The following is a 27,757-nucleotide window of genomic DNA, read 5'->3' on the forward strand; positions in this document are numbered from 1 at the left end:
CACACACACACACACACACACACACACTATACATGCACACACAGTACACAGGCATGCATACAGCATACATAAAAACACACAGAATAAATGCACACAGCATTCATTCACACACACACACACACACACACACACACACACACACACACACACACACACACATTATACATGCACACAGCATACATACTTAGTTACTAACACAGTATACATGTACATAGCCATGTACACACCCATTAACAGTAAACACAACACCCCCCCTCCTCACCCCCGCACCTTATACACATACATGGCTACTCACAAACTGCTGCAGTACAATTTATTATAAACTACCCATCCATCCCACACACATACAGTATGTGAGACACGCACCTTGCTTCTGCAGAGTCACACACAGTGGGAGCCGAAGACAGCAGAGAGAGGAGCTGTCCCGTGCGCTTCCGCTGCAGCTCCCCCTACAGGCAGCCAGCAGCAGCCAGGTTCTCGCTGTCACTCGGACAGTGTAAGGAGGAGGGACCTGCTGCTGCTAATTAAAAATATATGATAAAAAAAACGGACAGCAGCACTGATGGATCGGCGGCCAGGGGGGGTTTCTAGGTACTCGGAAACCCCCCCTGCGTGCGCGTATGAGTTAGAGGCCGTTTTGATTGGCAAAAATTGGACCCGTGATTGCACGAAAAACACATGGGATCAGGGAAAAGTCCCCATTCCCATGTGTTATCATGGCTTATACGATAGCCCCCGGCGATCCTATTAGTAACTGTAAAGTACCACTGCTAATAGTATAATGCCCATAATTTGTAAGGCCAGGAGGTGTTCTACCACAGTTGTTTGAATCTGTGGTCTGGTGTCCATCGGCTGCAGGGGGAGTGTGAATCTCTGTAAGGTGATATGGTTTGTCACTGTAAATACACCGTGTTGTGGTGAGTAGTTTGTAAAATATAGTTTGAATTAAAAATAAATTTCAGCAAGAATTCACACAGACATTCAAATTGAGGACACCAACCACTTCCCACCAATCTATATGAAAAGATTTTGGGGAATACATATGACCTGTAAAGAGAAGGCAGATAATGAACAATGGACAATACCTGGGGGAATGGTGAAGCAAGTTTGCACATCATACAGTATGTTGTTTATTCTCTGTAATTGTGTCCACTAGCGTTGTGTGATAGTCATTACATTCAGCATCTGCATACTGAATTAAAATCCTTGAAAAATATCTATCCCATTGCAAGTCAGTTTTCAGCGAGTCTACACAAGAAAATGGGTGCTCTATGTAATGCACATATAAACTACATATCATTACATGTAATTCTAAAATGACAAAAAAATGTGTAAACTGCAGTAAATAATATCTGTTTAAATGATAGATTCTAATGTCGTTGGTTATATTCGATGTATTTTGCCATCCTAAGTCTTCATTAGGAAAACCTGTGTATTTAAAACTAACACACCATTAACTGTAAATTATTATGGTTGTTAAAACTTATCAAAGCATGTGAAAGTTCCCTGCCTTCATTTTTTATTTTCAAATAATTCCTCTGTGACTTTTAATATGCGTATAATTTATTGTATCGAATACAATCCCTTAATGGATAAGCAATATTTCCAAAATGATTTTGTGGAATATTTACCATATTTTGCATTTGCAGTTGGATATCGCATAATGGTCTGGCAGAAGTTGGCCTTAAATGTTCCAGGAGGAATCTCCTCCATTATCCTAGCTATTAATGACACACAATATGGAAGTAATAAATGCAGCACAGAATGGCAATTCTGCAGAATGACAGTGCAATAGCACAACCTGAAGATTGTGTTGCCAGAACTTCCCACCTGTGCAAGATGGCCTGTTCTAGAAATATGATTTATATCATATCCATATGCAATTTTCCTCACATTATGGGGTATATTTACTAAGATTCGTAATTTCCGAAAATAGGTCAAAGTTCAATCACGAATGACATCGGCAGTGTAAAACTGCAACTTTTTGAATTGATTACGACTAATTTACTAAGCTGTCGTATTCGTATTTTTCTTTGCTTCCGATGTCGATGTCATTCGTGTTTTTTTACCTAATTTGACGGCAGTGATTAGCGAAACACTGCCGTTTTTTTTACAATCAATCTCGGCCGGATCTGTGTGATCCGTGCTGGGGTTCGTATTTTTTTTTTTTTTTAAATTAAACAAAGTAAAATCCTAAAAAAAATTGCGTGGGGTCCCCCCTCCTAAGCATAACCAGCCTCGGGCTCTTTGAGCCGATCCTGGTTGCAGAAATATGGGAAAAAAATGACAGGGGTTCCCCCATATTTAAGCAACCAGCATCGGGCTCTGCGCCTGGTCCTGGTCCCAAAAATACGGGGGACAAAAAGAGTAGGGGTCCCCCGTATTTTTAAAACCAGCACCGGGCTCCACTAGCTGGACAGATAATGCCACAGCCGGGGGTCACTTTTATATAGTGCTCTGCGGCCGTGGCATCAAAAATCCAACTAGTCACTCCTGGCCGGGGTACCCTGGGGGAGTGGGGACCCCTTCAATCAAGGGGTCCCCCCCCCAGCCACCCAAGGGCCAGGGGTGAAGCCCGAGGCTGTCCCCCCCCATCCAATGGGCTGCGGATGGGAGGGCTGATAGCCTTTGTTGTAAAATAAAAGATATTGTTTTTAGTAGCAGTACTACAAGTCCCAGCAAACCTCCCCCGCATGCTTGTACTTGGAGAACCACAAGTACCAGCATGCGGCAGAAAAACGGGCCCGCTGGTACCTGTAGTACTACCACTAAAAAAATACCCAAAAAAACACAAGACACACACACCGTGAAAGTATAATTTTATTACATACATACACACATACATACATACTTACCTTATGTTCCCACGCAGGTCGGTCCTCTTCTCCAGTAGAATCCAAGGGGTACCTGTTGAAGAAATTCTACTCACCAGATCCAGTGGTCCAGGCTCCTCCGCAAATCCAGGTATAATCCACGTACTTGAATAAAACAAAAAAACGGTTGCCCGACCACGAACTGAAAGGTGACCCATGTTTGCACATGGGTCACCTTTCCACGAATGCCAGAAACCCACTTTGCCTTCTGGCTAAGTGGGTTTCTTCAGCCAATCAGGGAGTGCCACGTTGTAGCACTCTCCTGATCAGCTGTGTGCTGCTGTCCTCACTGACAGGCAGCACACGGCAGTGTTACAATGTAGCGCCTATGCGCTACATTGTAACCAATGATGGGAACTTTCTGCTCAGCGGTGACGTCACTTTAGGTCAACCGCAGGGCAGAAAGTTCCCATCATTGGTTACAATGTAGCGCATAGGCGCTACATTGTAACACTGCCGTGTGCCGCCTGTCAGTGAGGACAGCAGCACACAGCTGATCAGGAGAGTGCTACAACGTGGCACTCCCTGATTGGCTGAAGAAACCCACTTAGCCAGAAGGCAAAGTGGGTTTCTGGCATTCGTGGAAAGGTGACCCATGTGCAAACATGGGTCACCTTTCAGTTCGTGGTCGGGCAACCGTTTTTTTGTTTTATTCAAGTACGTGGATTATCCCTGGATTTGCCGAGGAGCCTGGACCACTGGATCTGGTGAGTAGAATTTCTTCAACAGGTACCCCTTGGATTCTACTGGAGAAGAGGACCGACCTGCGTGGGAACATAAGGTAAGTATGTATGTATGTGTGTATGTATGTAATAAAATTATACTTTCACGGTGTGTGTGTCTTGTGTTTTTTTGGGTATTTTTTTAGTGGTAGTACTACAGGTACCAGCGGGCCCGTTTTTCCGCCGCATGCTGGTACTTGTGGTTCTCCAAGTACAAGCATGCGGGGGAGGCTTGCTGGGACTTGTAGTACTGCTACTAAAAACAATATCTTTTATTTTACAACAAAGGCTATCAGCCCTCCCATCCGCAGCCCATTGGATGGGGGGGGACAGCCTCGGGCTTCACCCCTGGCCCTTGGGTGGCTGGGGGGGGGGGACCCCTTGATTGAAGGGGTCCCCACTCCCCCAGGGTACCCCGGCCAGGGGTGACTAGTTGGATTTTTGATGCCACGGCCGCAGGGCGCTATATAAAAGTGACCCCCGGCTGTGGCATTATCTGTCCAGCTAGTGGAGCCCGGTGCTGGTTTTAAAAATACGGGGGACCCCTACTCTTTTTGTCCCCCGTATTTTTGGGACCAGGACCAGGCGCAGAGCCCGATGCTGGTTGCTTAAATATGGGGGAACCCCTGTCATTTTTTTTCCCATATTTCTGCAACCAGGATCGGCTCAAAGAGCCCGAGGCTGGTTATGCTTAGGAGGGGGGACCCCACGCAATTTTTTTGGGAAAAAAAAAACACTTTCCAACCCCTTCCCACTGATATACATGCACGGATCTCATGGATCCCTGCATGCATCTCAAATCACGAATAAAAAAAGCAGGTCTGTTTTTTTTTAGGACTTTTTTACGAATTGTAATTTTTCACGGCAGTGTTTTGGGTTTTTTTGCTTTGCACTTCTTAGTAAATGACCGAGATTCATACTTAAACAGGCGTAATTTGACCGATGGTGTATTCATTCGTAATTTTTTACCTGAACTAGAAAAAAATTACGAATGCCCTCATCACTGCCGTGATTAGTGTTTAGTAAATGACCGAGATTGACCGAGATGACACTTTGATGAAAAAACGGCATCTCGGTCAAAATCGGGAGCTTAGTAAATATACCCCTATGAATATATGCATGCAGATTTGATTTCATTATTTATTTAAGATATAGCAACCTGTGAGGGAAAATTCAATTCCACATTGTAGAAATGTTTATTATAGAATAAAAATAGTGAATGCTTAAGTTATGTTTCTTATTTCTACTTGGACTTTCTACGATCATTTGGATATTATCAAAATATTCCCACCTGACCAACAAGCTCAGTGTCAATTTCAGGAATATAATGCAATTTCAAATGAATTAATCATGGCAAGCTGCATAGATAAGGTATATTGGCAAAACTAAAGTAAGCTTATCCTATATGATAACATTGCTCCTCACCTCCGTGGGGAGATTCAAGTGTTTTTCATGCAGGTGGTCACTAGATGGCGCCCGATGGAGCAATTCAAGTGTTTCTCGGTTTAGGCATGCACAGCCACTGGCGCTGACATTACTGTTATGTTGTTCTGTCATTTTGATGGGTTGGTAACTAGTTTCAGAATAAAGAATATATAGAAAGTAGAGTTTTACTTTCAAAATAGTTTCATGTATTCTTAAGTGTAACCTAATATATTTGCTTTATATAAAAACTGCCAGTGCACAGAAGGTAATGTCATGGTTTTTTTTCAATTACAAAGCAATGTGGTTAAAAAACAAACTACTGTATGATCCTTAGGAATGTGCTGACCTGATGAACTTTGGAGACATGCATTAAACTGTACAGTAGCAAACTATTTTTTTTTAGAAATTGTGAAATGCTAGTACTGTATACTGTACATCTCAATGTGTATTTGTGGCTGGAAACTGCAGTAATAAACGAGTCATTGCAGAGTGCGAAGTAGTCACTCACATATCCTAGTACTGCCTTTTTTACATTAGTAATAGTTCTAAAATTTCTAAGGGCTGAAAGTGAAACTGTCCAAAAAGATGGCAGACTGTTGACTGTAAATACATTGGTCAATACAAAAATATTATTATTTTTATTATAATACTTTATTTATATGGTGCTACTTGGGATCCACAGTGCCCAATTACAGAGTACATAAACAAATAAGCAAAACAAGAAAACAGTGACTTACAATTTAATACATTATTATAGTACAAGTATAGGCTATAGACTGCAGGACATTGCCAGCACTTCTGCACTGCCGATACAACCAGCACCCCTGCACTGCTGACTCAGCCAGCACTCCACACTGCCAACACCGCTGATACACCCCAGCACTGAGGACACTGCTGGCACTCCCCCATTGCTGACGCTGTCAGTGCCCCTGCACTGAGGTCACTGCCAACACTCCATCACTGCTGACACTGCCAGCACCCCAGCAGTACTGACACCACTGGAAACCCTGCATACATTGCCAGCACTGCTGGCACCCCTGCATTGAAAACACCCCGGACACCCTCACACTGCCGACACAGCCTGCAGTACCGACTCCACCAGCAACTCCACAAAGAGGACACTGCCGGCACCTCCACACTGAGGACACCACCATCACTGCTGACACTGTCAGCACCCCAGCAGTACAGTCACCGCCGGCAACCCCACACTGAGGACACTGCCAACACTGCTGACACTGTTGGCACCCCTGCAATGAGAACACTCCTGGCAGCCCCACACTGCCAACACAGCCAGCTGTACCGACACCACCAGCAACTCCGTACTGAGGACACAACCATCACTGTCTACACCACCAACCACCCCAGCAGTACCGACACCACCGCCAACCCCACACTGAGGACTCTGCCAGCACCCCTGCACTGCCAACACTACCACACTGAGGAGACCACTGGCATCCCCTGTCACAGTAAGTGCACTATTGGTGTGTCCTCCCTGCACTATATCCTGCATTGTATCCAACCCACGCTGTATTCCACACTAGGGGGGTCATTCCGAGTTGATTGATCGCTGCCGATTTCGCAGCGAATCGATCAGGTGAAAAAATGGCATTTATGCGCCTGTGTATGCCCCGCAATGCGCACGCACGATATACGGGTACAAAGCCCTTTGTGGTTGTGCTCAAGTTCTAGCAAAGTTTTTCTTCGCACTGACGGCCAGAAGAAGATTGGCAGGAAGGGGGCGTTTCTGGGTGTCAACTGACCATTTTTAGGGAGTGTTTGGAAAAATGCAGGCGTGTCTGAAAAAACGCAGGCATTGCTGGGCGTTTGCTGGGTGGGTGTATGACATCAAATCCGGACATGAATAGGCTGAAGTGATCACAAGCGCTGAGTAGATTCAGAGATACTCTGAAACTGCACAAACTGTTTTTGCAGAACTCGGCTGCATAAGCATTCGCACTTCTGCTAAGCTAAAATACACTCCCCAGTGGGCGATGGCATAGCGTTTGCACGGCTGGTAAAACTAGCTAGCAAGCAATCAACTTGGAATGACCCCCTATATCCATCCCACACTATATCCAACCCACACTGTATTATGCACTGTATCCAACCTGCACTGTATCCAACTAGCAATGTATCCCCCACTGTATCCAGCACTGTATCCAACCCAAACTTTATCAGACCAACATAGAGTACTGAGGGTATGCAGGAGAGATAGATAACTGAGGAAAAACAAGACTATATCGCAAGACGACAAGGAGTACTATAAGCAGAAATAACAAAAGCAACAAGATAATGCAATTGACACAGAGTAGGATGCTGATAATTTTGCAACAGACACAGAACTGGACACAGGAATACTATAGACTATGGTAGAATAACCAGACAAAGGAATCCATGGCTAGTACAGTACCAGAACCTAGAGACAAGGGCTCCTGCTGGAACCAGGAACTATGACCAGCAAGGAGTGAGAGACAGACAACACAGGAGACAAGAGCCAATGAGAGTCAGCACAGCCAGCCTACCCTAATTACCACCTACTCCAGCTATGCTGCTGCACGTCCATCAGCCTCCTAACTTTCTCAGGAGACAACAGACTGGAGTCAGGTAACAAAGAATTCCATTACAATAATACTCTAGGAACAAAAAAAGGCCAAAGTTAAGTGATGTCAGCTTTTTTTTTGTCCAAAGCTGGCCAATGAATCAGAACCAAATCCAAGTCCAGCAAAAATGGCCCAGTGAACATTCCTACTCTGCTGTATTGGCTGTGCTGATACTCCAGAGTCACAAGTGGCTGTGCTGTAAATAAAATGACTGGGTACAGGAGGCACGCTGCATGCTGCTGTATTCTGTGCTGTACTCTGCTGTAAATTTTACTTTCTGGTGCGCTTTACCTTAGTATGCTTTGTTCACCTATAAGCCCTGTGACTCTTCCAGTGTGAGCGGAGTTGTAAGTAAAAAACAAAAAATAAAAACTATATATACATTATATACTGTATATATTTCTATTGTTTGTACTGTTTGCAGTAGTGCCCTTTGTTCAAAGCCCTGTAACTCCACGCAGTTTTAACTGAGCTGCAAGTTAAAAAAAAAAACAACAGAAAGAATATATAGATCTATTGTTTCTACTGTTCTGTGCACTGTACCTCAGTACGCTTTGGCAATGTTTAATAGATGTGCCATAAACTGCGGCATTTTTGTGCTGCTGCTTTGTCACTTAGTAACCAGCCAGCTCGCTGCAGTCTTAGGCCAGTATTGGTGAAATTGTGAGCTGTGATGTCGTAAAAATTGACTGGAAATGACTGGAAATGAATTGAGTCATTGAGCTTAATAATACTCTAGAAACAAATAAGGCACAAATTATGTGATTTTAGATTTTTTTTAATCAGTTTTAGGTATAATATTGTCTGTAACTGCATATCAGAAGATGAGTTCAGCCCTTTCTTCCAGACCTGCCTCTACTCTACAGATGCAGCCTAAAGCTGGCCATACACCTTAAGATTATCTGGCAATCAACCAACTAACCAACCAACCAACCAACCAACCAACCAACCAACCAACCAACCAACCAACCAACCAACTCACTGGTTGGATTGAAAATATGGTAAAAGTTTTATTTAACCAATTTGCCTGAACAACCGTTTTTCTCTGTTTTCCGGTATTTGGGAGCAAGTGGCTGATTGTAATTCCCTCTCATACATTACCAGATTTTTGTTCCAAGCTGGGTATTGGTTGGACAGATAAGGTGTATTGTGAGTTTTTTAGTTACAAATATAATGCATGAATTTATTTAACTCCAGTACTATCTTTATTTGTCAGGAGACTCCCTCTCTAATTAAAGAATAGGGTGGTTACCTAGGGATACAGTTACATTGCTGGCAGTCCAGATCCTGGCTGTCAGGATACCGGCATTGGAATCCCGACCACTGACAATGCCAACAGCCGGAGTCCTAGCTGACATGGGCTATTCTCACTCGTGGGTGTACACGACACCCAAAGAGTGGGAATTGAACCTGTGGCGAGCGCAGCTAGTGCTTTCCCCACTGCCAGAATTCTAGCAGCCGGGATCCCAGCGTCAGTATGCTGACCACTGGGATCCCGGCCGGTGGAATCCCATACCCAACGCATTACCTATTCCTCTGTATTGGACTCAATACTACTCTAAATCAGTGTAAGCAGATTTTATATAGAGCTACACCAGCTGCCTAATCACTGTAATTGTGCATAATCCATGTTGTTAGATACAAAATGCAAACTATATAAAGCTATTGTTATTAATAAAGCATTAACATTTATTGTTATACTATACATGCAGCAGATTTTTTTGTGTGCACAATCATGCATATTCTTAATTAGAGAGTATGGAGTACAATACAAATGCATTGGGGGTGCTGTTAGGGGTAAATAGTGTGATCATAGCGTAGTGCGATAGTTGTTTGATTGTGCCATTTCTCCCAAAGAATGATTTCCATTTCTATGTGGAGAGTTTAACTGCTTTTAAGCTTTTTCTTATTGGTTACATTAAATATCATAGTCACTATAAGCATTACTTTCAAATTATTATGCAACTATTCATTTTAATGTTTACTTAAAATGCCATTTTCATTATTTAAATAGGAAAATGTGATCATCCTTTCTAATGGTTTTTATTTTTATTTTACTTTAACTGACTGCTTTAATAGCTACTGTGTTCTGCAAAATGATAGTTAAGAGCTTATCCTAAGCCATTACTAAAACCTCACAAGCACATTACTAAGAGATATTAAAAATTACAAATCTTTCTTCTATTAAACAATATCTTTTCACTATTGTCAATGTCTGTTCCTCAAGTCATTGTTTACTCATGATGCTGACCTGCGTGGTTTTAATGATACTGCTAATATGTCAGTATTAGAGTCCACTGGGGACATATATTTTATATCTTGTACTTCTTTTGCAATATATCTGAAACATCTTTCTTACACTGTAAGTTCACATTATTTTCCACCTAAAGCAAAACAACATATTACGCTGTTCTGGAAAGGGACATTATACAGTAGTTTATTGAGGCTGCAAGTGAATTAACCAGGTGAAATTGCCACATGAAATTGCCTGAGATATGTGCAGTAGATGAGTGACATCTTAGCAGTTTTATTTCTTTATAACAGATGCCCTTATGGTAAGCTCATGTTAACAGAGGACCCTATGACTTGGCTGTTATGACACATCCAGATGTACACAAACATGGCAACAAATTTGCAGAAGTTTAATTAATATAGTTTATTAATCTAACTAAAAAGGCAGAAGCTTAAAGGCCAATTTCTAAAAAAAAAGGAAGAGAAGAAAAAAAAAGAAATGAAAGAAAAAGAAGAGAAAAGGAAAGAAAAGTGAAATGGGAAATAAGGGAATAGGAAGGATGTCCCATTAATATAAAAAAATGAAAAGTATAACATAGAGCAATTACTACTATATAAACAACTTTTCAAACTAAAAATCTGTGTATGGTGATATTATTCACCTCTCAGTTCCATAAATATAGAGCTGTCGGTAAAGATAGTGTACCAATTAGTAGATTCATAACAGTTCAACAGTTATTCCTGGGCAGATAAATTCAGTGTTTCAATATATGGCCCCATCTTTGCTAAAATCGGATTACCCATAATTCAATATCATACATGGAAGCTTGTCTTCTAAGTATATCAGATGTAATAAATAATGCAGTTGTAACCTCCAATCAAGGTGTCGAGTGATCTATCCATTTAGATAGAGTACGTTTTTTCGCTATTGTCACTACAGGTAGAAGCAGTTTATATCTAAACTTTATTCCCCAAGATTCAAAATCAGGAACTGGAAATGCGACAGGATCCAGCTTGCATTCAAGATTAAGGGGCCCATTTCAAGTGATTGTGAATGATAAAACTCGTTGCATATGATAAATGGTGCTCCAGCTTCAGCATCCAACTGTCATTTTTCAAACACATGATAGTTAGGAACTGAACACATGACAGATAGGAGGTGATTGGCTGGAGCACCATTTATCATACGCAACAAGCTTTATCATTCCCAAAGATTTTTATCACTTGTTGATAAATGATCCCCTACATTATCTAGTAATAAAAAATAACACTTTATTCCCAAATTTCTTTGTTTTTGGGCATAACTAAAAAATATGAAAGAACAAAAAAAGCTAAAATCACATGATTTTAGCCTTTTTTTGTTCTTAGATTTGTATTAACCTCAATAACATTAATTTACAATAATTTCCAGTCAATTTTGACCAAGTTACAGCTCACAATATTGTTTTCATCCACTTTAGGCTAAAGGCTGCAGAGAGTCGGCTGGTTATTAAGTGACAGATCAGCGGCACAAACACACATTAGTTTATAGCACATTTGTGAAACAGTGCACACAACAGTGGGAAAAATGAAAAGTGGGAAATGATGGAATTGTCCTTGGGCACTTCCACCCACCCTTATGTTGGATATTAAAAAGGACATACACAATTTACACTATGACAATTCAAAGGGCTTTTATTATTATATTATGTAAGAAGTGAATAATAAACACACACACGGGTACACTGAACCAGAACAGTACAAACAATAAAACAATATATTTTTAAATTCACAGCTCACCTCATACTGTAGCAATTCAGAGGGCTTTTATTATATTATGTACCTGAATAATAAATGTACAAGGGTTCAATGCGCCAGAACAGAACAAATAATAGAACAATAGATTTTTTTAATTTGCAGCTCAACTCATACTGCGTCAATTCAAAGAACTTTTATTATATTATGTATGTAAATAATAAATGCTAATTTTCTGTATATCTCTGTACCTTTTATTTTCAAGACTAATATTTCAAAATATCAAATGTATATAGTTACTAAAGTGTCAGTACATATGAAAGTCCCCATACAGTATATAATCAGTGAGAAAAAGAAAAACTATGATTAAAATAAAGAATATATAGCTCAATCATGCAGGCTCGGATAACCCCTGTAATTTAAGCCAGCTTCTCCAATTATTCTTGAGCATCTAAAGTCAATATACAGACGTGTCTTCACACATCTTTCTTAAGAAATAAGTACGCAGCGCAGGAAAGTGCACCAACCCTTTGATGTGTTTGCATCATAGGCAAAGATGTATGAGGACACATCTGTACTTTAATGCAGCCAATACCAACCTCAGTCCTCAAGGCACACCAACAGTCAAGGTTTTAGTGATATTCAGGCTTCAGCACAGATGCGGCTCCCCTCAGATACCTCAACGATCTCATCAACTTCCACCTATTGCAGGCTCCTCCCCCTGCTCAGGGTTCATGGCAGTTATTTCTAATAGCACAGGCGGTTTCTAGCAAAGTCTCTGGTACCCACTCTGCTCATGCCACTATACTTATGTACGTTTCCTATGTTAATATGTTCCATAATACATTTAATTAATAATAATAATAATAATAATAGTATTTTATTATTAATAATAATAATTATAATAATAATAATAAAAAAATACAGTACATAAACATACAGTGCAGATAGATAGATAGATAGATAGATAGATAGATAGATAGATAGATAGATAGATAGACAAAAATAGCAGTGGTGTTAAATTAAGTACTCAGGTGTGAATTCAATGTAATCCAATAACAAGGAAAAATCTCTGTAAACCAGAAGTGAATTCCTCTTCTGAAATGCACTCTGAGAACTTCAGGTGGCCGCTTTTTACCAGAATGCTATGTTTCACATAGGAGATAATTCTGAAACAAATGAGAACAAGATGCCTCCTGGTGTAATACACTAATGACACTTAGGCTAGGTACACACTATACAATTATCTGGCAAATAATCTGCCGGATCTAGCTGGTTGGAATGAAAATAAGGTAATGGAAGAGAGCAAATTACAATCTATAATTTGCTCCCAAACACTGGAAAACAAACAAACCCTGTTGTTCAAACAACTTGGTTAAACACAAATTTAACCAACTTGGATAAACGACTGTTATTGTCCATTTTGCAGTGTTTGGGAGCAAATGTTGGCTTGTCATTTGCTCTCATCCTTTACCATATTTTCATTCCAACTAGCTAGATCTGGCAGATATGGCAGATTATCTGCCAGATAATTGTATAGTGTGTACCTAGCATAAGAAATAAGATTAAGGTGATACCAAATGTGCATGTACCATGTGATTAACCCTAAGGATTGCCTTTGGGATAACTCATTTTGTTAACTGTGATCTTTTTTCAGGTGTAGTAAATCTCAGACTGCAAATGTTTTAGGAGCTCCAAAGCATACAGAAGTGAAAAATAATAATATATTGTAATACATTTAAAAATACACTTATTACACAAAATAAAAAATATTAAGCATATATATAAACTAGTGCACAACAGTTTAGTGCAAAGAATGCTTATATGAACAACATAGCCAGAGGAAAGGAAGCATCTCAAGAAGAAGAAATGCCTCAGTGTGTTTTGTCCATATTGTATGTTCTGGACTTCATCGTAGCAATGAAACTGTGGAAAGAATAGTCTGATTCCAATTAGCATGTACATTAATGTGTCCCTAAATGTCACGTAATATAAAGCATTGTCTCTCCCCAGCTAGAAAATTTTGCATGCTTAACTGCGGCTAATCCCCTTCAAGGTAGCGATAAATAAATGACAAGCACAGTAGCTTTAATCCCCTGCTTAATTGCACTAAATAAATGACAAACAAAGCACGTACACCTGTCTGTAATATGACTGCTGTTACTGTACAAATACCTATATTTTCAAGGTTGACATTTTGACCTGCATAAATTTAAATGATTAATATGTCAAAATGTAAACAAATTTAAATACAACAATTTCAATATTTAGACAGGTCAAAATGTTGCCACTGAAAATAAATGTATGAATATATTCTAAATGTCAACAGGTGCACATGCTATTCATGTCAGTTACTTAGCCTGACTATATCGGGGAGTACAGTAGTGCTACCCTGCTTGTCATTTAGTTAGTGGGGAAAAGGAAGGGGACAAAGACAATTTTGCATAATTGTTTCATCAGTTTCATTGTAAGTAGCATTTGAGCAGTAGTATCAATGTGCCAGGCTCACTGTTTGCCAGTAAATGCTACCTTTGATATAGTATGCTAATTGAAATTAGGCTGCTATTGTTTCAGCAGTTTCAGTGTAACTAGTATTTGAGCAGCAGTATCAGTGTGATGAGTTTACTGTTTACTGGTCAGCATTAATTATTATTTTATCTAGGTTGACATTTTAACTGTGTCTACATATTGATTGTTGACCTTTTGGTTTGTATATGTTTCTACTATCGACCTTTTGGTTTGTCTACTTTTTAAATGTCAACATTTTGTGCCTAAATTTTGACTGTCAACATTTTGACCCTGTTGACATTTCAAACTTTCTATATACTAGATGTCTAACTCATGCACATGTCTAAATTATGTCCCTGTTAAACTTTTGACTATCTACATATTGAGTGTCGACATATAGTCCATGCAGAGGCATAACTAGGGTCAATGGCACCCAGTGCAATTTAAAAGGAGCCCATTGAAAACAACTGTTTAAAATTCTGTTTGATTTTTGGCTTATAGCCATGGACATAAACATACTGGGACGTCACTACAGACTAATCTATTTAACTAAAAGAAATTGATCACTGACTCAATACTGCACGTATAGATCTGGACTATATGGTTGATACCTGATTTACATGTTGCAGGGTGAACCTCCTGTGGTATTACAACCATTGCTGATGTTGTGGATGCTTGTTCCATCATGTCATTCTCTTCCCTTCAACTGCAATACAAACTCCCTAACAGAGAATTGTTTACTTATACACGTATTAGTCACTGGATCTCTAGTATGCTCTGATCCACTGTGTTACGTTCACTGTACTTGGTACTCCTGAAACTGGGCGGATGAGCCCCAAGTACAGGAATGTAATGCTGGAGTGGAACCGGAGTTCAGCAGCAACCCCTACAGAAAGCCTTACTCCGTTGTCTCACCCTCGTAGTCAGTCTACGCCTGCAGGACTATGTTTGCTTGGGCCCACGGCAGCCGCGTTTGAAGGGCAGATTAAGTCTGCCCAACTCCGATGCCAAGGCTGTAATGTGCAACAAAGCTGCTACTCACAACACCGGTGCTAATACAGGCAGGTGAACGGGAACCCCGAGACCGCAGGCACAGGCTCAAAGGAATGGAAAGCTGGAAGGATTCCAACAGGCCACAGGACACCAGGACTCAGGATTACAGGATCAAAGGTAAACTGTAACTCAGGATTCCAAGACAGGAATGCTCCAGGGCAGGAAGCAGCTCAAAAGAAGCTCCGGACTCTGACAGAGCTGAGTACACAGGATTCCAGTATCAGATAGGGCCTGGACACAGATGCAATACTGGACAAGACACTAATCAGGAACATACAGGTATCTTAACAGAACGTCTATCACCAGCTCAGAACTGCATAGCTAGCTAGGTAATAAGGGAACACGCCCCAATCAGGATGGCTGGAAGCCAGGCACAAGATAATGACCAGAATAGCTGCAGGTGAGAGTAACACAGACAAGAGCCAGATTGCAGTACAGAGACTCACCACATAATGATCAACTATCAGACAGGTGAGGCTAAACACATAGAAACAGGCTGTAATTACACCGACTCACCACCGGCGGCCAACAAGAGTCTTCTAAACCATTGCAATGGAATTCCTGGCATGCAAACAGAACTATAGTACAAAATATATAAACGGAAAGCAATCACAGGAATGAACCACTACTTGTGGTTCATAACAGTACCCTCTACTTAAGGGTGGACTCCGGACACCCCATATAAGCCAAGGGGAACAGAAACAGAAGAATAACATAAAATACATAACCAAAATGCAAAATAGGAATGAGCAACTACCGTGGCTCATAACAGTACCCCCCCCCCTTGAGGAGGGGTCAACGGACCCCAAAATTCAGGTTTTCCAAAACAAGGGATACATAAAAAAAACCTGACACACTGGTCTAACAGGCAAGAAAACAGAAACAAGCTGTGACAACAGCTTGTAACAGTGCCCCCCCCCCCCCCCCCTTGACTGTGGCCACTGGACACAAGACTAAAAAATTTTTTTTTTTTTTTAACAAGGCAAGAGTCAGCAATTATTTATTTTTCTTCTTTTTTTTTACATGGTTCTTGAAGTCTGACCAAAGTAATTCCCCAAACATTGTCTGAACTGATAGTACCTTCCAGCAAGGCTGGGTTCAATCCAGAGATTGGTTTTTTAACCTTGGGGACTGAACTTTCAGGTGAAGTACTGCTAGAAGAAGATAGAAAAGCACATCCCACAGTCAAAGCAATAGGCTGAAATTTGTGTGCCAAGTTTATAACATTTGGTGGACTCTCAGCAGATAAGACGGGTGACATAGAGGAACCTGAATCAATTTCTTTGGAACCATATCTCTTAATAACTGCATCACTGAATGCCGGAGGATCCTGAAGAATGGGATCTTTATTTTTAACTAAGTTGGACGCCCATTCTAAAGGCTTCCTTCTAAAGGAATATATCTGATAGAGCACCAGGTTCTCTGAGGTGATGCCCAAAAATGGTCTAGGCAGCATAATGGTGAAGTAGTGTTTGTAAAGCACAAGAAATTGGACTAAGTCTCCATCAAAGACTACAGATGTTGAGATATCAAAAGAGTCAGGATCTGCTTCATTCCCATCTGACTGACTGTAGTGCATTGCTAGGACCAGGTCACTACTGACCTTACTCAAGGCTGTGGCCTTCGGGACCCTCTTTGGGGCAGTGGCCTTCGGGACCCTCTTTGGGGTAGTGGCCTTCGGGACCCCCTCTTGGGCAGTGGCCTTTGGGACCCCCTCTGGGGCAGTGTGGCCTTCAGGACCCCCTCTGGGGCAGTGGCCTTCGGGACCCCCTCTGGGGCAGTGGCCTTTGGGACCCCCTCTGGGGCAGTTGCCTTCAGGAACCCCGCTGGGGCAGTGGCCTTCGAGAACCCCGCTGGGGCAGTGGCCTTCGGGAACCCCGCTGGAACAGTGGCCTTCGGGAACCCCACTGGGGCAGTGGCCTTTGGGAACACCTCTGGGGTCAGCACCTCAGATTCCCTCTCTGGGACCGGACCGTCAAGCTCCCTCTCTGGGAGTGGACCATCGGGCTCCCTCTCTGGGACCGGACTGTCGGGCATCCTCTCTGGGACCGGACCGTCGGGCTCCCTCTCTAAGTCGATAATTATCGAGACTTCTCCTGGGATTATGACCTCCGGGACTTTTGCTGAAGCTATGACCTTCAGAACCTCCACTAAAGCTATGCCTCTTGAGTCCTTTCCTGGGGAAACGACCTCTAGACCCTTCGCTGGGGCTGTGCCTCTCGAGACCCCACCTGGGGACATAGCTTCAAAGATCCCTTCTGGGGTTGTACTTCTTGAGTTCCCTTCTGGAGCTATGGCTCTAGATACCCTTTCTGGGGTTGCACCTTTAAAGTCCCTACCTGGGGTAAAAGCTTCTATGACCCCTTCTGGGATTGACACCTGAGCTATTATATTTGATGCCCCTCTTTGATCCTGAGCATTGGGTACCGCTTCTAGGCCCTGAGCATTGAGCACCGCTCCTAGGCTCTGACCATCGGCACCGCTCCTAGGCCCTGAGCATCGGGCACCGCTCCTAGGCCCTGAGCATCGGGCACCGCTCCTAGGCCCTGAGCATCGGGCACCGCTCCTGGACCCTGAGCATCGGGCACCGCTGCTGGACCCTGAGCATCGGGCACCGCTCCAGGACCCCGAGCATCGGGCACCACTCCAGGACCCTGAGTATCGGGCACCACTCCAGAATCCTGGGCATCGGGCACCACTCCAGGACCCTGGGCATTGGGCACCACTCCAGGACCCTGGGCATCGGGCACCACTTCAGGACACTGAGATTCCACTACCGGGGTTTGCAACTCTGATTCAACAGAAAAGTCAAGAGAGGAGAGAAACATTCTCCTTTGGTTCCTGAACTATAATGGGGCTCCCTAGCCCAAGGACCCCAATTATAGGACAGAGTGCTTTTTAGTGTGGGTTTTGTGACAAGTACCTCTGCCACAGTGGAGACAGGAGTAGGTCTTAAATCCTGACTCAACTTGGCCAGAGGGTAGGACTTGTTGCCAAACTTTGGCTTGCGCAACTCACAGGTCTGCAGATAGTGGCCTAAACCCCCACAATATAGGCATAAATTTAAGTTTCTGTGACACAGACGCCCCTCTTCTGAGAGCCTGGGCCGCAGAAAACTTTTAAATCTTTTCTCTCCAACCGAACCTGAGAATTCTGTTGTCACCATATTGTGAGCAAGAGTCTCTTTAGAGATAGATGTACTCTTAACAACTTCTGGCAAGATAAGCAAAATTTTGGTTAGAAGGTTTTGCAGTTGCTTTAAGGATTGCTGCAAATCTTCCAGCCGCTCAGGTCTCAAAGCACTGAAAGCAGAGTTCTGGGCTGAGAGAGATGCCTGCAGGGCTTGCATAGTAGGCATAGGAGGATTTCAAACTAGACAGACAAGACTGGGCTGGATTCTAAACTAGACAACACAACACAAGACTGGGCTGGATTCTGAACTAGACAGGACAAGACTGGGCTGGATTCTGAACTAGACAAGACAGGACTGGGCTGGATTCTGAACACTGGGCTGGATACTGAACACTGGACTGGATGCTGAACACCGGACTGGATACTAAACACTGGACTGGATTAAAAAAAGAAAAAACTACTATTTAGCTTTGTTTCTTTTTTGTTGTATGGCTGGTGATAATGTTACGTTCACTGTACTTGGTACTCCTGAAACTGGGCGGATGAGCCCCAAGTACAGGAACGTAATGCTGGAGTGGAACCGGAGTTCAGCAGCAACCCCTACAGAAAGCCTGACTCCATTGTCTCACCCTCGTGGTCAGTCTACGCCTGCAGGACTATGTTTGCTTGGGCCCATGGCAGCCGCATTTGAAGGGCGGATTAAGTCTGCCCAACTCCGATGCCCCCCGTTCTTAGTTGGAGACAAGGCGTAAACTGAGACGGGGTGATAACAAGGGGAACCTCTAACTCAAACCTGAAACAGAGTTAGGGGCAACTAAAGAACTCTAAAGAAATATGCGCAGCACTGCTGCCAGAACAAACTACAACAAAGGCAATGCTGTCCACATGCTGACACAATACTGTTGTGTACCGGCGACAACAGCACACGCAGAACCCTCTGCAAAATCCAAAGGAAAATAATGGACAGATACAGCCAAGGCCATAATGTGCGGCAAAGCCGCTACTCACAACACCGGTACTAATACAGGCAGGTGAACGGGAACCCCGAGACCGCAGGCACAGGCTCAAAGGAATGGAAAGCTAGAAGGATTTCAACAACAGGCAACAGGACACCAGGACTCAGGATTACAGGATCAAAGGGAAACTGTAACTCAGGATTCCAGGACAGGAACGCTACAGGGCAGGAAGCAGCTCACAAGAAGCTCCAGACTCTGACAGAGCTGAGTACACAGGATTCCAGTATCAGATAGGGCCTGGACACAGATGCAATACTGGACAAGACACTAATCAGGAACATACAGGTATCTTAACAGAACGTCTATCACCAGCTCAGAACTGCATAGCTAGCTAGGTAATAAGTGAACACGCCCCAATCAGGATGGCTGGAAGCCAGGTACAAGATAATGACCAGAATAGCTGCAGGTGAGAGTAACACAGACAAGAGCCAGATTGCAGTACAGAGACTCACCACATAATGATCAACTATCAGACAGGTGAGGCTAAACACATAGAAACAGGCTGTAATTACACCCACTCACCACCGGCGGCCAACAAGAGTCTTCTAAACCATTGCAATGAAAATCCTGGCATGCGAACAGAACTATAGTACAAAATACATAAACAGAAAGCAAACAGGAATGAACCACTACTTGTGGTTCATAACACTCTGGACCATTCCATCTCCCACCACCTACTATTATATCAAAATTTTTATTATTCTGTATAACAGGATAATGTGACAGAGGGTAAATTCTCTGCGCAGCTGCAGTGGGAGTCAGACTTGCAAACCACATTTACACTTCAGCAATGGGAAACTATTTATCTTAATGCACACCATCTCTCCAAATGCTATAACCACTTGGAAAATGCAATTCAAGTTGCTGCAGAGACTTTATTTCACCCTGACCAAATTGCATAAAATTTGGCCTTCTCAATCTTAATTCTGTTGGAGAGATTTCGGAGAGGTTGGGGACATTCTTCATGTGTTCTGGAGTTGCTCTGGGATTAGCTCTACATGGAGGGAAGTGTTTGACCTAGCTCATAAAGTCCTTCCTCTACATCTGCATGAGTCGCCCATCCTAGCTTTGCTTCACTTGTACCCTTCAGACCTCTTCAGTTCAGATCTCTGTGTTTTGGGTAACATTCTCATTGCCACTAGAGCAGCTATAGCGCAGAACTGGAAGTCTCCTCCGCCCCTTCAAAAAGTAAGTTGGTAAATCCATCATACCTTCCAAATCTAGACCTTGGCAGTTCAGTAGCGGCCATAGGTTCAGAGGTGGTGGTTTTATCACCCAAGCTGCTTCAGCCTTGTGCTGGTTATAGATAAATAAGGTGAACCTCATGTAATTTTATCCACTATTTTCCAATACCAGATCAGGCTAGGAGGTCTAGGGCTAGTTATGGATTGGGGGGAGATCCCAATTTTTTTTTAAAAGTATAACATTTTTTATTAAAACATTGCTTCATTGTTACAAATTCGGTTGCATTGACAATGAGTAAATACATATGAGTAGCGTCACAACATGATGATAAAAGAACATTAAATGTTCATTAGCGGATCTTCTTTTATACATTACACAATCTTAAGGACATCATGTGAAAGAAAATGCAGATTAAGAGTTTGCGCTATAGACCTGCCATTCTAAACATAGTAGAGATATGAGGAGGCTGAGGCCCCGCAACTCCCCCAACCCCTAATCCATCAGCAATATGGGAGGATCACCAATTGCCATTCTTGTTTCGAACCATTCAGTGTGTTTTAGTGAAGTTTGAATTCTGGTTTGGAAATCTACCGGAAGAGTAGCCACATAGCTTTCCCAGGATTCATAAAATTGCTCTACTAGATTATCTTTTTGCAAAGATGTTTCTATCCAGTGCATCTGAAATATATGATGCAGCTTCCCTTTGAATAATGACAGAGTAGGAGGATTCTTGTCTATCCAAGATTGTAGGATTGCTTTACGTGCCGCTGCACTAATTGCCAGCAACAATCGTCTACCCTCCTTCGTCACTCTGCTGTAAAAGGGATAAAGTTTACCAGATGCTCCATAGCATATTGGCGTATTAGAAGCCAAAAGCGACGAAGAAGTGGGCACGACCAGAAACAATGCAATAGGTCTGCTTTGGGAGCACGACATTTCAGACAATTGTCCGAATCCGTCATACTCGCCTTATGTTGTTTATATGGGCAGAAGTAAGCTCTGTGGGTTATATTATAAAACATCTCTTGGTATTGTGCTGAAGGCAAAAGTTTGCAGGAGTGTAGCAAGTTTTTTAGTAGTATGTCACATGTCAGGTTAGGAAAGTCTGATATCCATCTGTACATTCCCGAGCTCGAGCAAGAATAATCTAGCTGAGTGCTTAAACGTTTATAGTGTAGTGAGAGGGCTCTCTTCATTGCTGGAGGTGTGCGCAATAGGGCATCTAGTGTGTTATTCAAGTCCTCTTTTGACAGTGTCCTAAGAACCGAGCAGGTATAATGTTGCAACTGGAGAAAGGCCAACGGATAATCTCGTAGGAATGTGAATTTTTCCTGCGCTTGGGTAAACGTGAGAGGTTTCCCTGTGTCCGTGTTGACTAATTGTCTTATGTCTTGCAGACCCTCATCGTGGAACATCTTAAAGGGGAACCCCGCCTCCCCATGCTGGAAGTCAGGGTTGCCCAGAAACCGTAGAAACAATGAGTTGTGTCTCCCTAAGTTTCCGGATCTTCTCAAGGAGTGCCAAAGGCGATAAACCGACCATAGAAGGGGATTATCTTGTAGATCCTGATCGCAGTCCGCCTCCAGACAGTGGAGGAAGTTTGTCAAGTTTTTAGATTTTAGGAATTGTGTCTCAAGCTGTGTATTTGCATACGTGTCTGTGTCGTTTAACCAATCTCTCAAAAACCTCAATAAAGATGCGTAGTTATAAATCAAAATGTTGGGGAAGTTAATTCCGCCGTTAGATTTTGGTTGTTGTAACTTATGCATGGCAATACGAGCTCTTTTGCCTTTCCAAATAAACCGTCGGAACAATTTAGTTATGTGGGATAGGTCTGATCTACTAAGCAATATTGGGAGGGATTGTAAAATGTATAATAACCGTGGAAATGTACACATTTTTATCAAGGCAGCTCTCCCTAAATATGAAAGCATTAAATGGTTCCAACCTTCAAGTTCCTTCGTAATGAGAGTTATTGTTGTCTTAACATTCAGCCTATACAGTTCCGAAGGATATTTCGGAAGGTTAATGCCCAGATATGTTATGGAAGTGTTAGCCCAATTTATAGGGATCCGTTTCCCCCATCCCGGGCACCTTACCCCATGTTTCAAATATAGCCCTATGGATTTTGAAAGATTAACCTGGAAGCCCGAAATTTGTCCAAAGTTGTCTAATAAAGCTAAAATATCCTGTAAAGAATCTTTAAGGTTCCCAATATAAACCAACACATCATCCGCGAATGCTGACAGTTTAATTTCTTTATCCCCAATTGGAATACCTTGATAGGTCATCGAGTTCTGTAGCACTCGGAACAGGGGGTCTATGGATAAGTTAAATAAAAGGGGTGACAGGGGACACCCCTGTCTTGTACCTCTTTGCATCGTAATCCGTGGACCCCGTTTGCCGTTAACCAGCAAAGAGGTCGTTGGAGCGGTATAGAGATATTTAATAATATTTATAAAATTCTCTGCAAACCCTCTGTAATGTAACACGGTAAACAGGTGATGCCATGACACAGTGTCAAAGGCCTTGTGTGTGTCTAGGCTTAAGAGCATGTAGTCTGAATCAGGGGCATTTCTGGACGCCACCGTCGCCGCAATGGCCGTACGAATTGCCTTGACTGATTGGCGGCCACGTACAAAACCATATTGATGTTCCGTCAGCAAATCAGGGAGGATCGTTTGTAATCTATTTGCTATGATCTTTGTGAAAATTTTAAAATCAGAGTTCAAAAGAGAAATGGGTCTATAGGAATCCGCTAACATTGGATCTTTATCTGGTTTAAGAATAAGAGTAGTATATGCCTGAGAGAATGTCGGATACACTGGGTGTTCCCTATAGATTTTATTATAGAGTTCCAATAGTGTCGGCATGAGTTCTTGCTGCAGTAGTTTATAATAAGACCCAGTAAACCCATCGGGTCCCGGTGATTTGTTTGGTTGTAGTGTCTTTATAACCGTTTTAATTTCGTCTTCCCGAATGTCTCCCTCTAATGCTTCTTTCTGTTCTGAGCTAAGTGTCGGTAAATTTGCCTGAGCCAGTAAAGCCATCTGCAATTCCACCCGTGGGGCGATAGGATTATATAATTCAGTGTAAAAGTCACTGAGGTGTGTCAAGATATCAGAAGTTTTAGTGTGGGTTATATTCCGAGTGTTATCTTTTAGGGCCGTAATAAAGGAACGTTTCCTTCTAGCTTTGGACATAGTGGCCAGCAACTTCCCAGTTCTATTTCCCCATTTATAATAGTGAAACTTAGTAAAGTCTAGACGCTGTTGTGCCTGGGCTGTTAAGAAGGCATCCAGTAATTTTCTATCACGTAGATATATCTCTAAAAGAGTCTCAGAAGGGTTAGTTTTGTAGGTGGTAAAGCTATGGGACATAGCTGCATACAATGCATGATACTGTTTGGAACTTTCTTTCCTTTTTTTCGCCACGTAGCCAATTATATGACCTCGTAGCACCGCCTTTGACGTCTCCCAGAACAGCACAGAGTTATCCCAGTGCTCTATATTATCATCCACAAAATTATTCCAAGAGTGCAAAAGAAATTTCTTGAAGTCATCCGAAGTGGACAAATAGTCAGGGAAACGCCAAAGGCAGTCCACATCTGCTCGAGAACCAGCATACATCTCCAATCTCACTGGCGCATGATCCGAGATGAGTATGTCATCTAAAGCAGCACTTTTGATCTGATTTAAAAAATGGTCTGCCAGGAGAATATAGTCTATCCTTGACAGTGAACCGTGTACTCTGGATAAATGGCTATAGGATCTGTCTGTCTGATGTAATAGGCGCCACGGATCACTTAAATGTAGAGCCTCTCTCATCTCCCGTATGTATTGCCAGCATGGGGAGGATGGTCTCGAGATGTGAGATGATTTATCCAACACCGGATCATCTACTGCATTGAAATCCCCACCCACCACTAGGGTAAAGTTTACCCTGCTAGCCAAGATCTGAGTAAGATGTCGTAAAAATTCTCCAGTTGCAACATTGGGTGCGTATAGGTTTACTAGTGTAAATTTGTTGCCCTCGATTAGTGTGTCTAGTATTAAGTATCGGCCCTCAGGATCCTCTATGGAGTGTAGGATTTCATATCTTAGATGTTTGTGAAATACAATCGCCACCCCTCTGGATTTAGAAGAATAAGAGGCCTGTACACACTCCGCTATCCAGGGGGCGCGTAGCGTACATCCATCCCCCAGTCTCCAATGTGTCTCCTGTAAGAAGGCTATAGAGGGGCGTTTCCTACGGAGGTGAGTAAGGATCTTTTTTCTTTTAATTGGGGTATTCAGTCCTCCCACGTTCCAGGATAATATGGAACAATGAGAGCTATCCCTAACATTGGGGATGTCAGATGGGTCATCTGCCATCGGTATTAAGTGAGGTAGAAAAATAGCCACGATCCAACCACCCTCCGGTAGTTGCAAGAAGAGAAAAAGAAAAATACCTCCCTACTCCAAAGGGGGGTATTGGGTAGCTCTGAAGTGTCAGGGGGCACGGGCCCCAGCCTCCCCCCCCCCCCACCTCATATCTTTGAGTCATTAGTACAGAAAAAAGGCAGGTCAGTACAATTCGGCAAAGAAAGTGCAGCAATGTATCAACTTTTTTTGTATAAACATCTGAAACTGGGTTAACCAACAGGCCCAGGTTAGACCACTGAGGATCCCCAACTCCATTGGAGGGGATGCTCCGGTCTGTCAATAACTTTAATACACGTAAGAAAAACTGTCAACATATTTTGAACGTGACAAGACAGTATCAAATTAGAGTGATAATGAAAAGTAAAAACGAGTTAGAAAGCATAAACATTCAAGGTCATATATTAAGATTTAGTTGTATGATAAGAATCAAAAATAGAGGTCTGAGGATTCATTAGGAAACCTCTCCGGGGCCCCTTTAGAGGGACTGGTAGGTCAGAACTAGGTGTAGCTACAAGGGTACTTCTCCCCGGGTAGCAGGTCTTAGTATACCCAGACCTCCATCAATTAGTAACATTCCCGTATATTATGGAAAACCCATGTAATCAGTTGTCAGCACTAACGTCAGAACGAGCTGGAGAAGGCGGGCCGTCTCTGAAGAAGTGCGATTTCGCTTGCTGGGGGTCAGTGAACAGCTGAGTACGGCCGTTTTCAACAACCCTTAGTTTGGCTGGGTATAGTAAAGCGAATTTAATCTTTTTGTTCACTAAGAACTTGCAAACCTCCGAGAAGGCCTTGCGTTTTTGAGAGACCAGGACTGAAAAGTCTTGGAACACTAAGATTTTTTTGCCTTCCACCCGAAGTTCAGAGGTCGCGCGATATGCCTGCAACAGTCGTTCCTTATCCCTATAGTCTAGGAATTTGGCAATATTCGGTCTGGGTTGTGTACCCCTGTCTCTGCGTTGTGTACCTAATCTGTGTGCTCTCTCCACCGGCATCGGAGGGTCCGTATCTGGAAACCCTAGTGCCACCGGAACAAGAGTGCTGATGTAAGCCTGCAACTGTGCATCTGATACCGACTCAGGGATGCCTATAAAACGTAGATTACATCTTCTATTTCTATTTTCTAAATCATCAAGCTTTTCCGTAAGAACGTGTATAGCCTGAGATTTAGTGGCAAGTTCCTGCTGCAAAGCATGCATCGAGTCTTCTGTGTCACTGGTTCTCTGTTCCAGAGTGTCAAGTCTAGCTGTGTTTGCTTCTATCTTAGCCAAAGAAGTGTCCAGTCTAGCATGTAAGTCCTCAAATTTCTTATCTATAAGGGGCATTAGCATGTTAATAACCTCCTTAGCATTCTCAGCCGGTGATGGAAAGGTAATATTGTGGGGGTATGACTGAGAAATACTGTCCTCCCTCCCAGATACTGGAGAGGGAGGGGTAGGCATATGGGATGCATTTCCCTTCTGAGCATTTTGGCGTTTATAGGTTGATTTCGCATTAGACGCAGGCATGTCTGCTGATTTTTGATGTTTTTCTAGAAATTTGTCCATAACACTATGGACCCAAACAAAGAGAGGTCGTAGGGCAGGTCCACACGTTTAGTTATGTGGAAAAGCCCTAGGGAATGTGTTATAGTCGTACCTCAATGTGCAGAATAGACCTTGTTGCTTCACTCCAATATCTACATTTCACTTAAAGAAACAAATTAGCAGTGAGCGGTATCTCTCAATATAGCAAAATAGAAGGGAAATTACGCACTACTCACCAGAATCCCAGAAAAATCCCGGGCAATTCAACACAATATCAGTTGTAACTCAGTAGTGCATGAATCATTTAAATACTGGGTTAAAATATAGGTAGTTAGAAGAATAAATGAGGTAATATAGAAGATTTACAATTTAACCACCAGGTGGCAGCATAACAATATAGAGCTTTTGATTCCTAATATGGAGTGCAGATATCAAGAGACAGGGGATAAATTAATAAAGGTAAAATTAAAATACTTTAGATTTGAGCTAGCTACCTCGCCTCTTCATCTTTTGTATACCAAAGAAAGAATGTAGTCATATAAGTGCAGTTGCCCAAAAGGGTATGGGGGGAGAAGTAATAAGAGGGCTGAGAGGGGAAAAATTGAATGGGTAGGGAGGAAGGTTGGTAAGGGAATGGGAGACACACTAGGAGGGAACGGATCCAAGTGAGGGGGAGAGAGTGGATATCAGAGGCTGTTAGTTAGTTGAGGAAACAAGAGGGGGGGTTGACTCACAGTGTTAGTACCTGGGGGAGAGTGTCTAATACTCTATGGAGACATGCAGTAGTTGTGTTATAGGTGCAGAGGCTGGTACAGGTCCCCGATGAGTCTCCACACCACCAGCAGAGCCGGCAGCTCGGAAGTTAATAGGTCTCTCGTCTGATCGTTCAGTGTTGGGTCTGCAGTATCAAAACAAAATGTCCGAGCTGTCTCAGGATCCCTCCTTCGGGCAGAGCACTCCGCGTCTACAGGCAGCCCCAGAGTTGTCGTCTTGCAGCAGGTCCCCCCTTGCACAACTGGGGGAGAGTGTGGACAGAGGTAGGGATAGGACGGCCGAGGCAGTCCAGACGAGGACCGCAGGTTTGTGACAGCGCTCCAGGCACCCCGTCCCCGCTGCCCCACCCGATGGCCACCGAGTCAGGGGACGTCTTTCCTGCAGGGGTCAGAGCACTCCAAGCGGCCACCCGTTAGTTCAGCCGCTCCGTAGCACCTCCAGGTCGTCGCGGTCTCCGGATTCCCTGAAATGGTGCGGGCTGAGCCAGGCGGGTAAGTTGATGCTCGTTCGTCTGAGGGGGCTCGCGGTCTCTTACTTCATAGGCAGTGTATTA

At 42.9% G+C, this 27,757-nt stretch overlaps 1 long non-coding RNA gene across 1 annotated transcript; it reads left to right on the top strand.

The window, feature by feature from the left end:
• Positions 1 to 8,409: 8,409 nt before the first annotated feature.
• On the top strand, positions 8,410 to 22,197 carry LOC134935224 (uncharacterized). Its single transcript, XR_010179997.1, has 2 exons — positions 8,410 to 8,621; positions 21,878 to 22,197. It is a non-coding gene; the product is annotated as an uncharacterized LOC134935224 (long non-coding RNA).
• Positions 22,198 to 27,757: the final 5,560 nt, after the last annotated feature.

The sequence above is a fragment of the Pseudophryne corroboree genome, chromosome 6, assembly GCF_028390025.1.
Source record: "Pseudophryne corroboree isolate aPseCor3 chromosome 6, aPseCor3.hap2, whole genome shotgun sequence".
Classification (NCBI taxonomy): Eukaryota; Metazoa; Chordata; class Amphibia; order Anura; family Myobatrachidae; genus Pseudophryne; species Pseudophryne corroboree.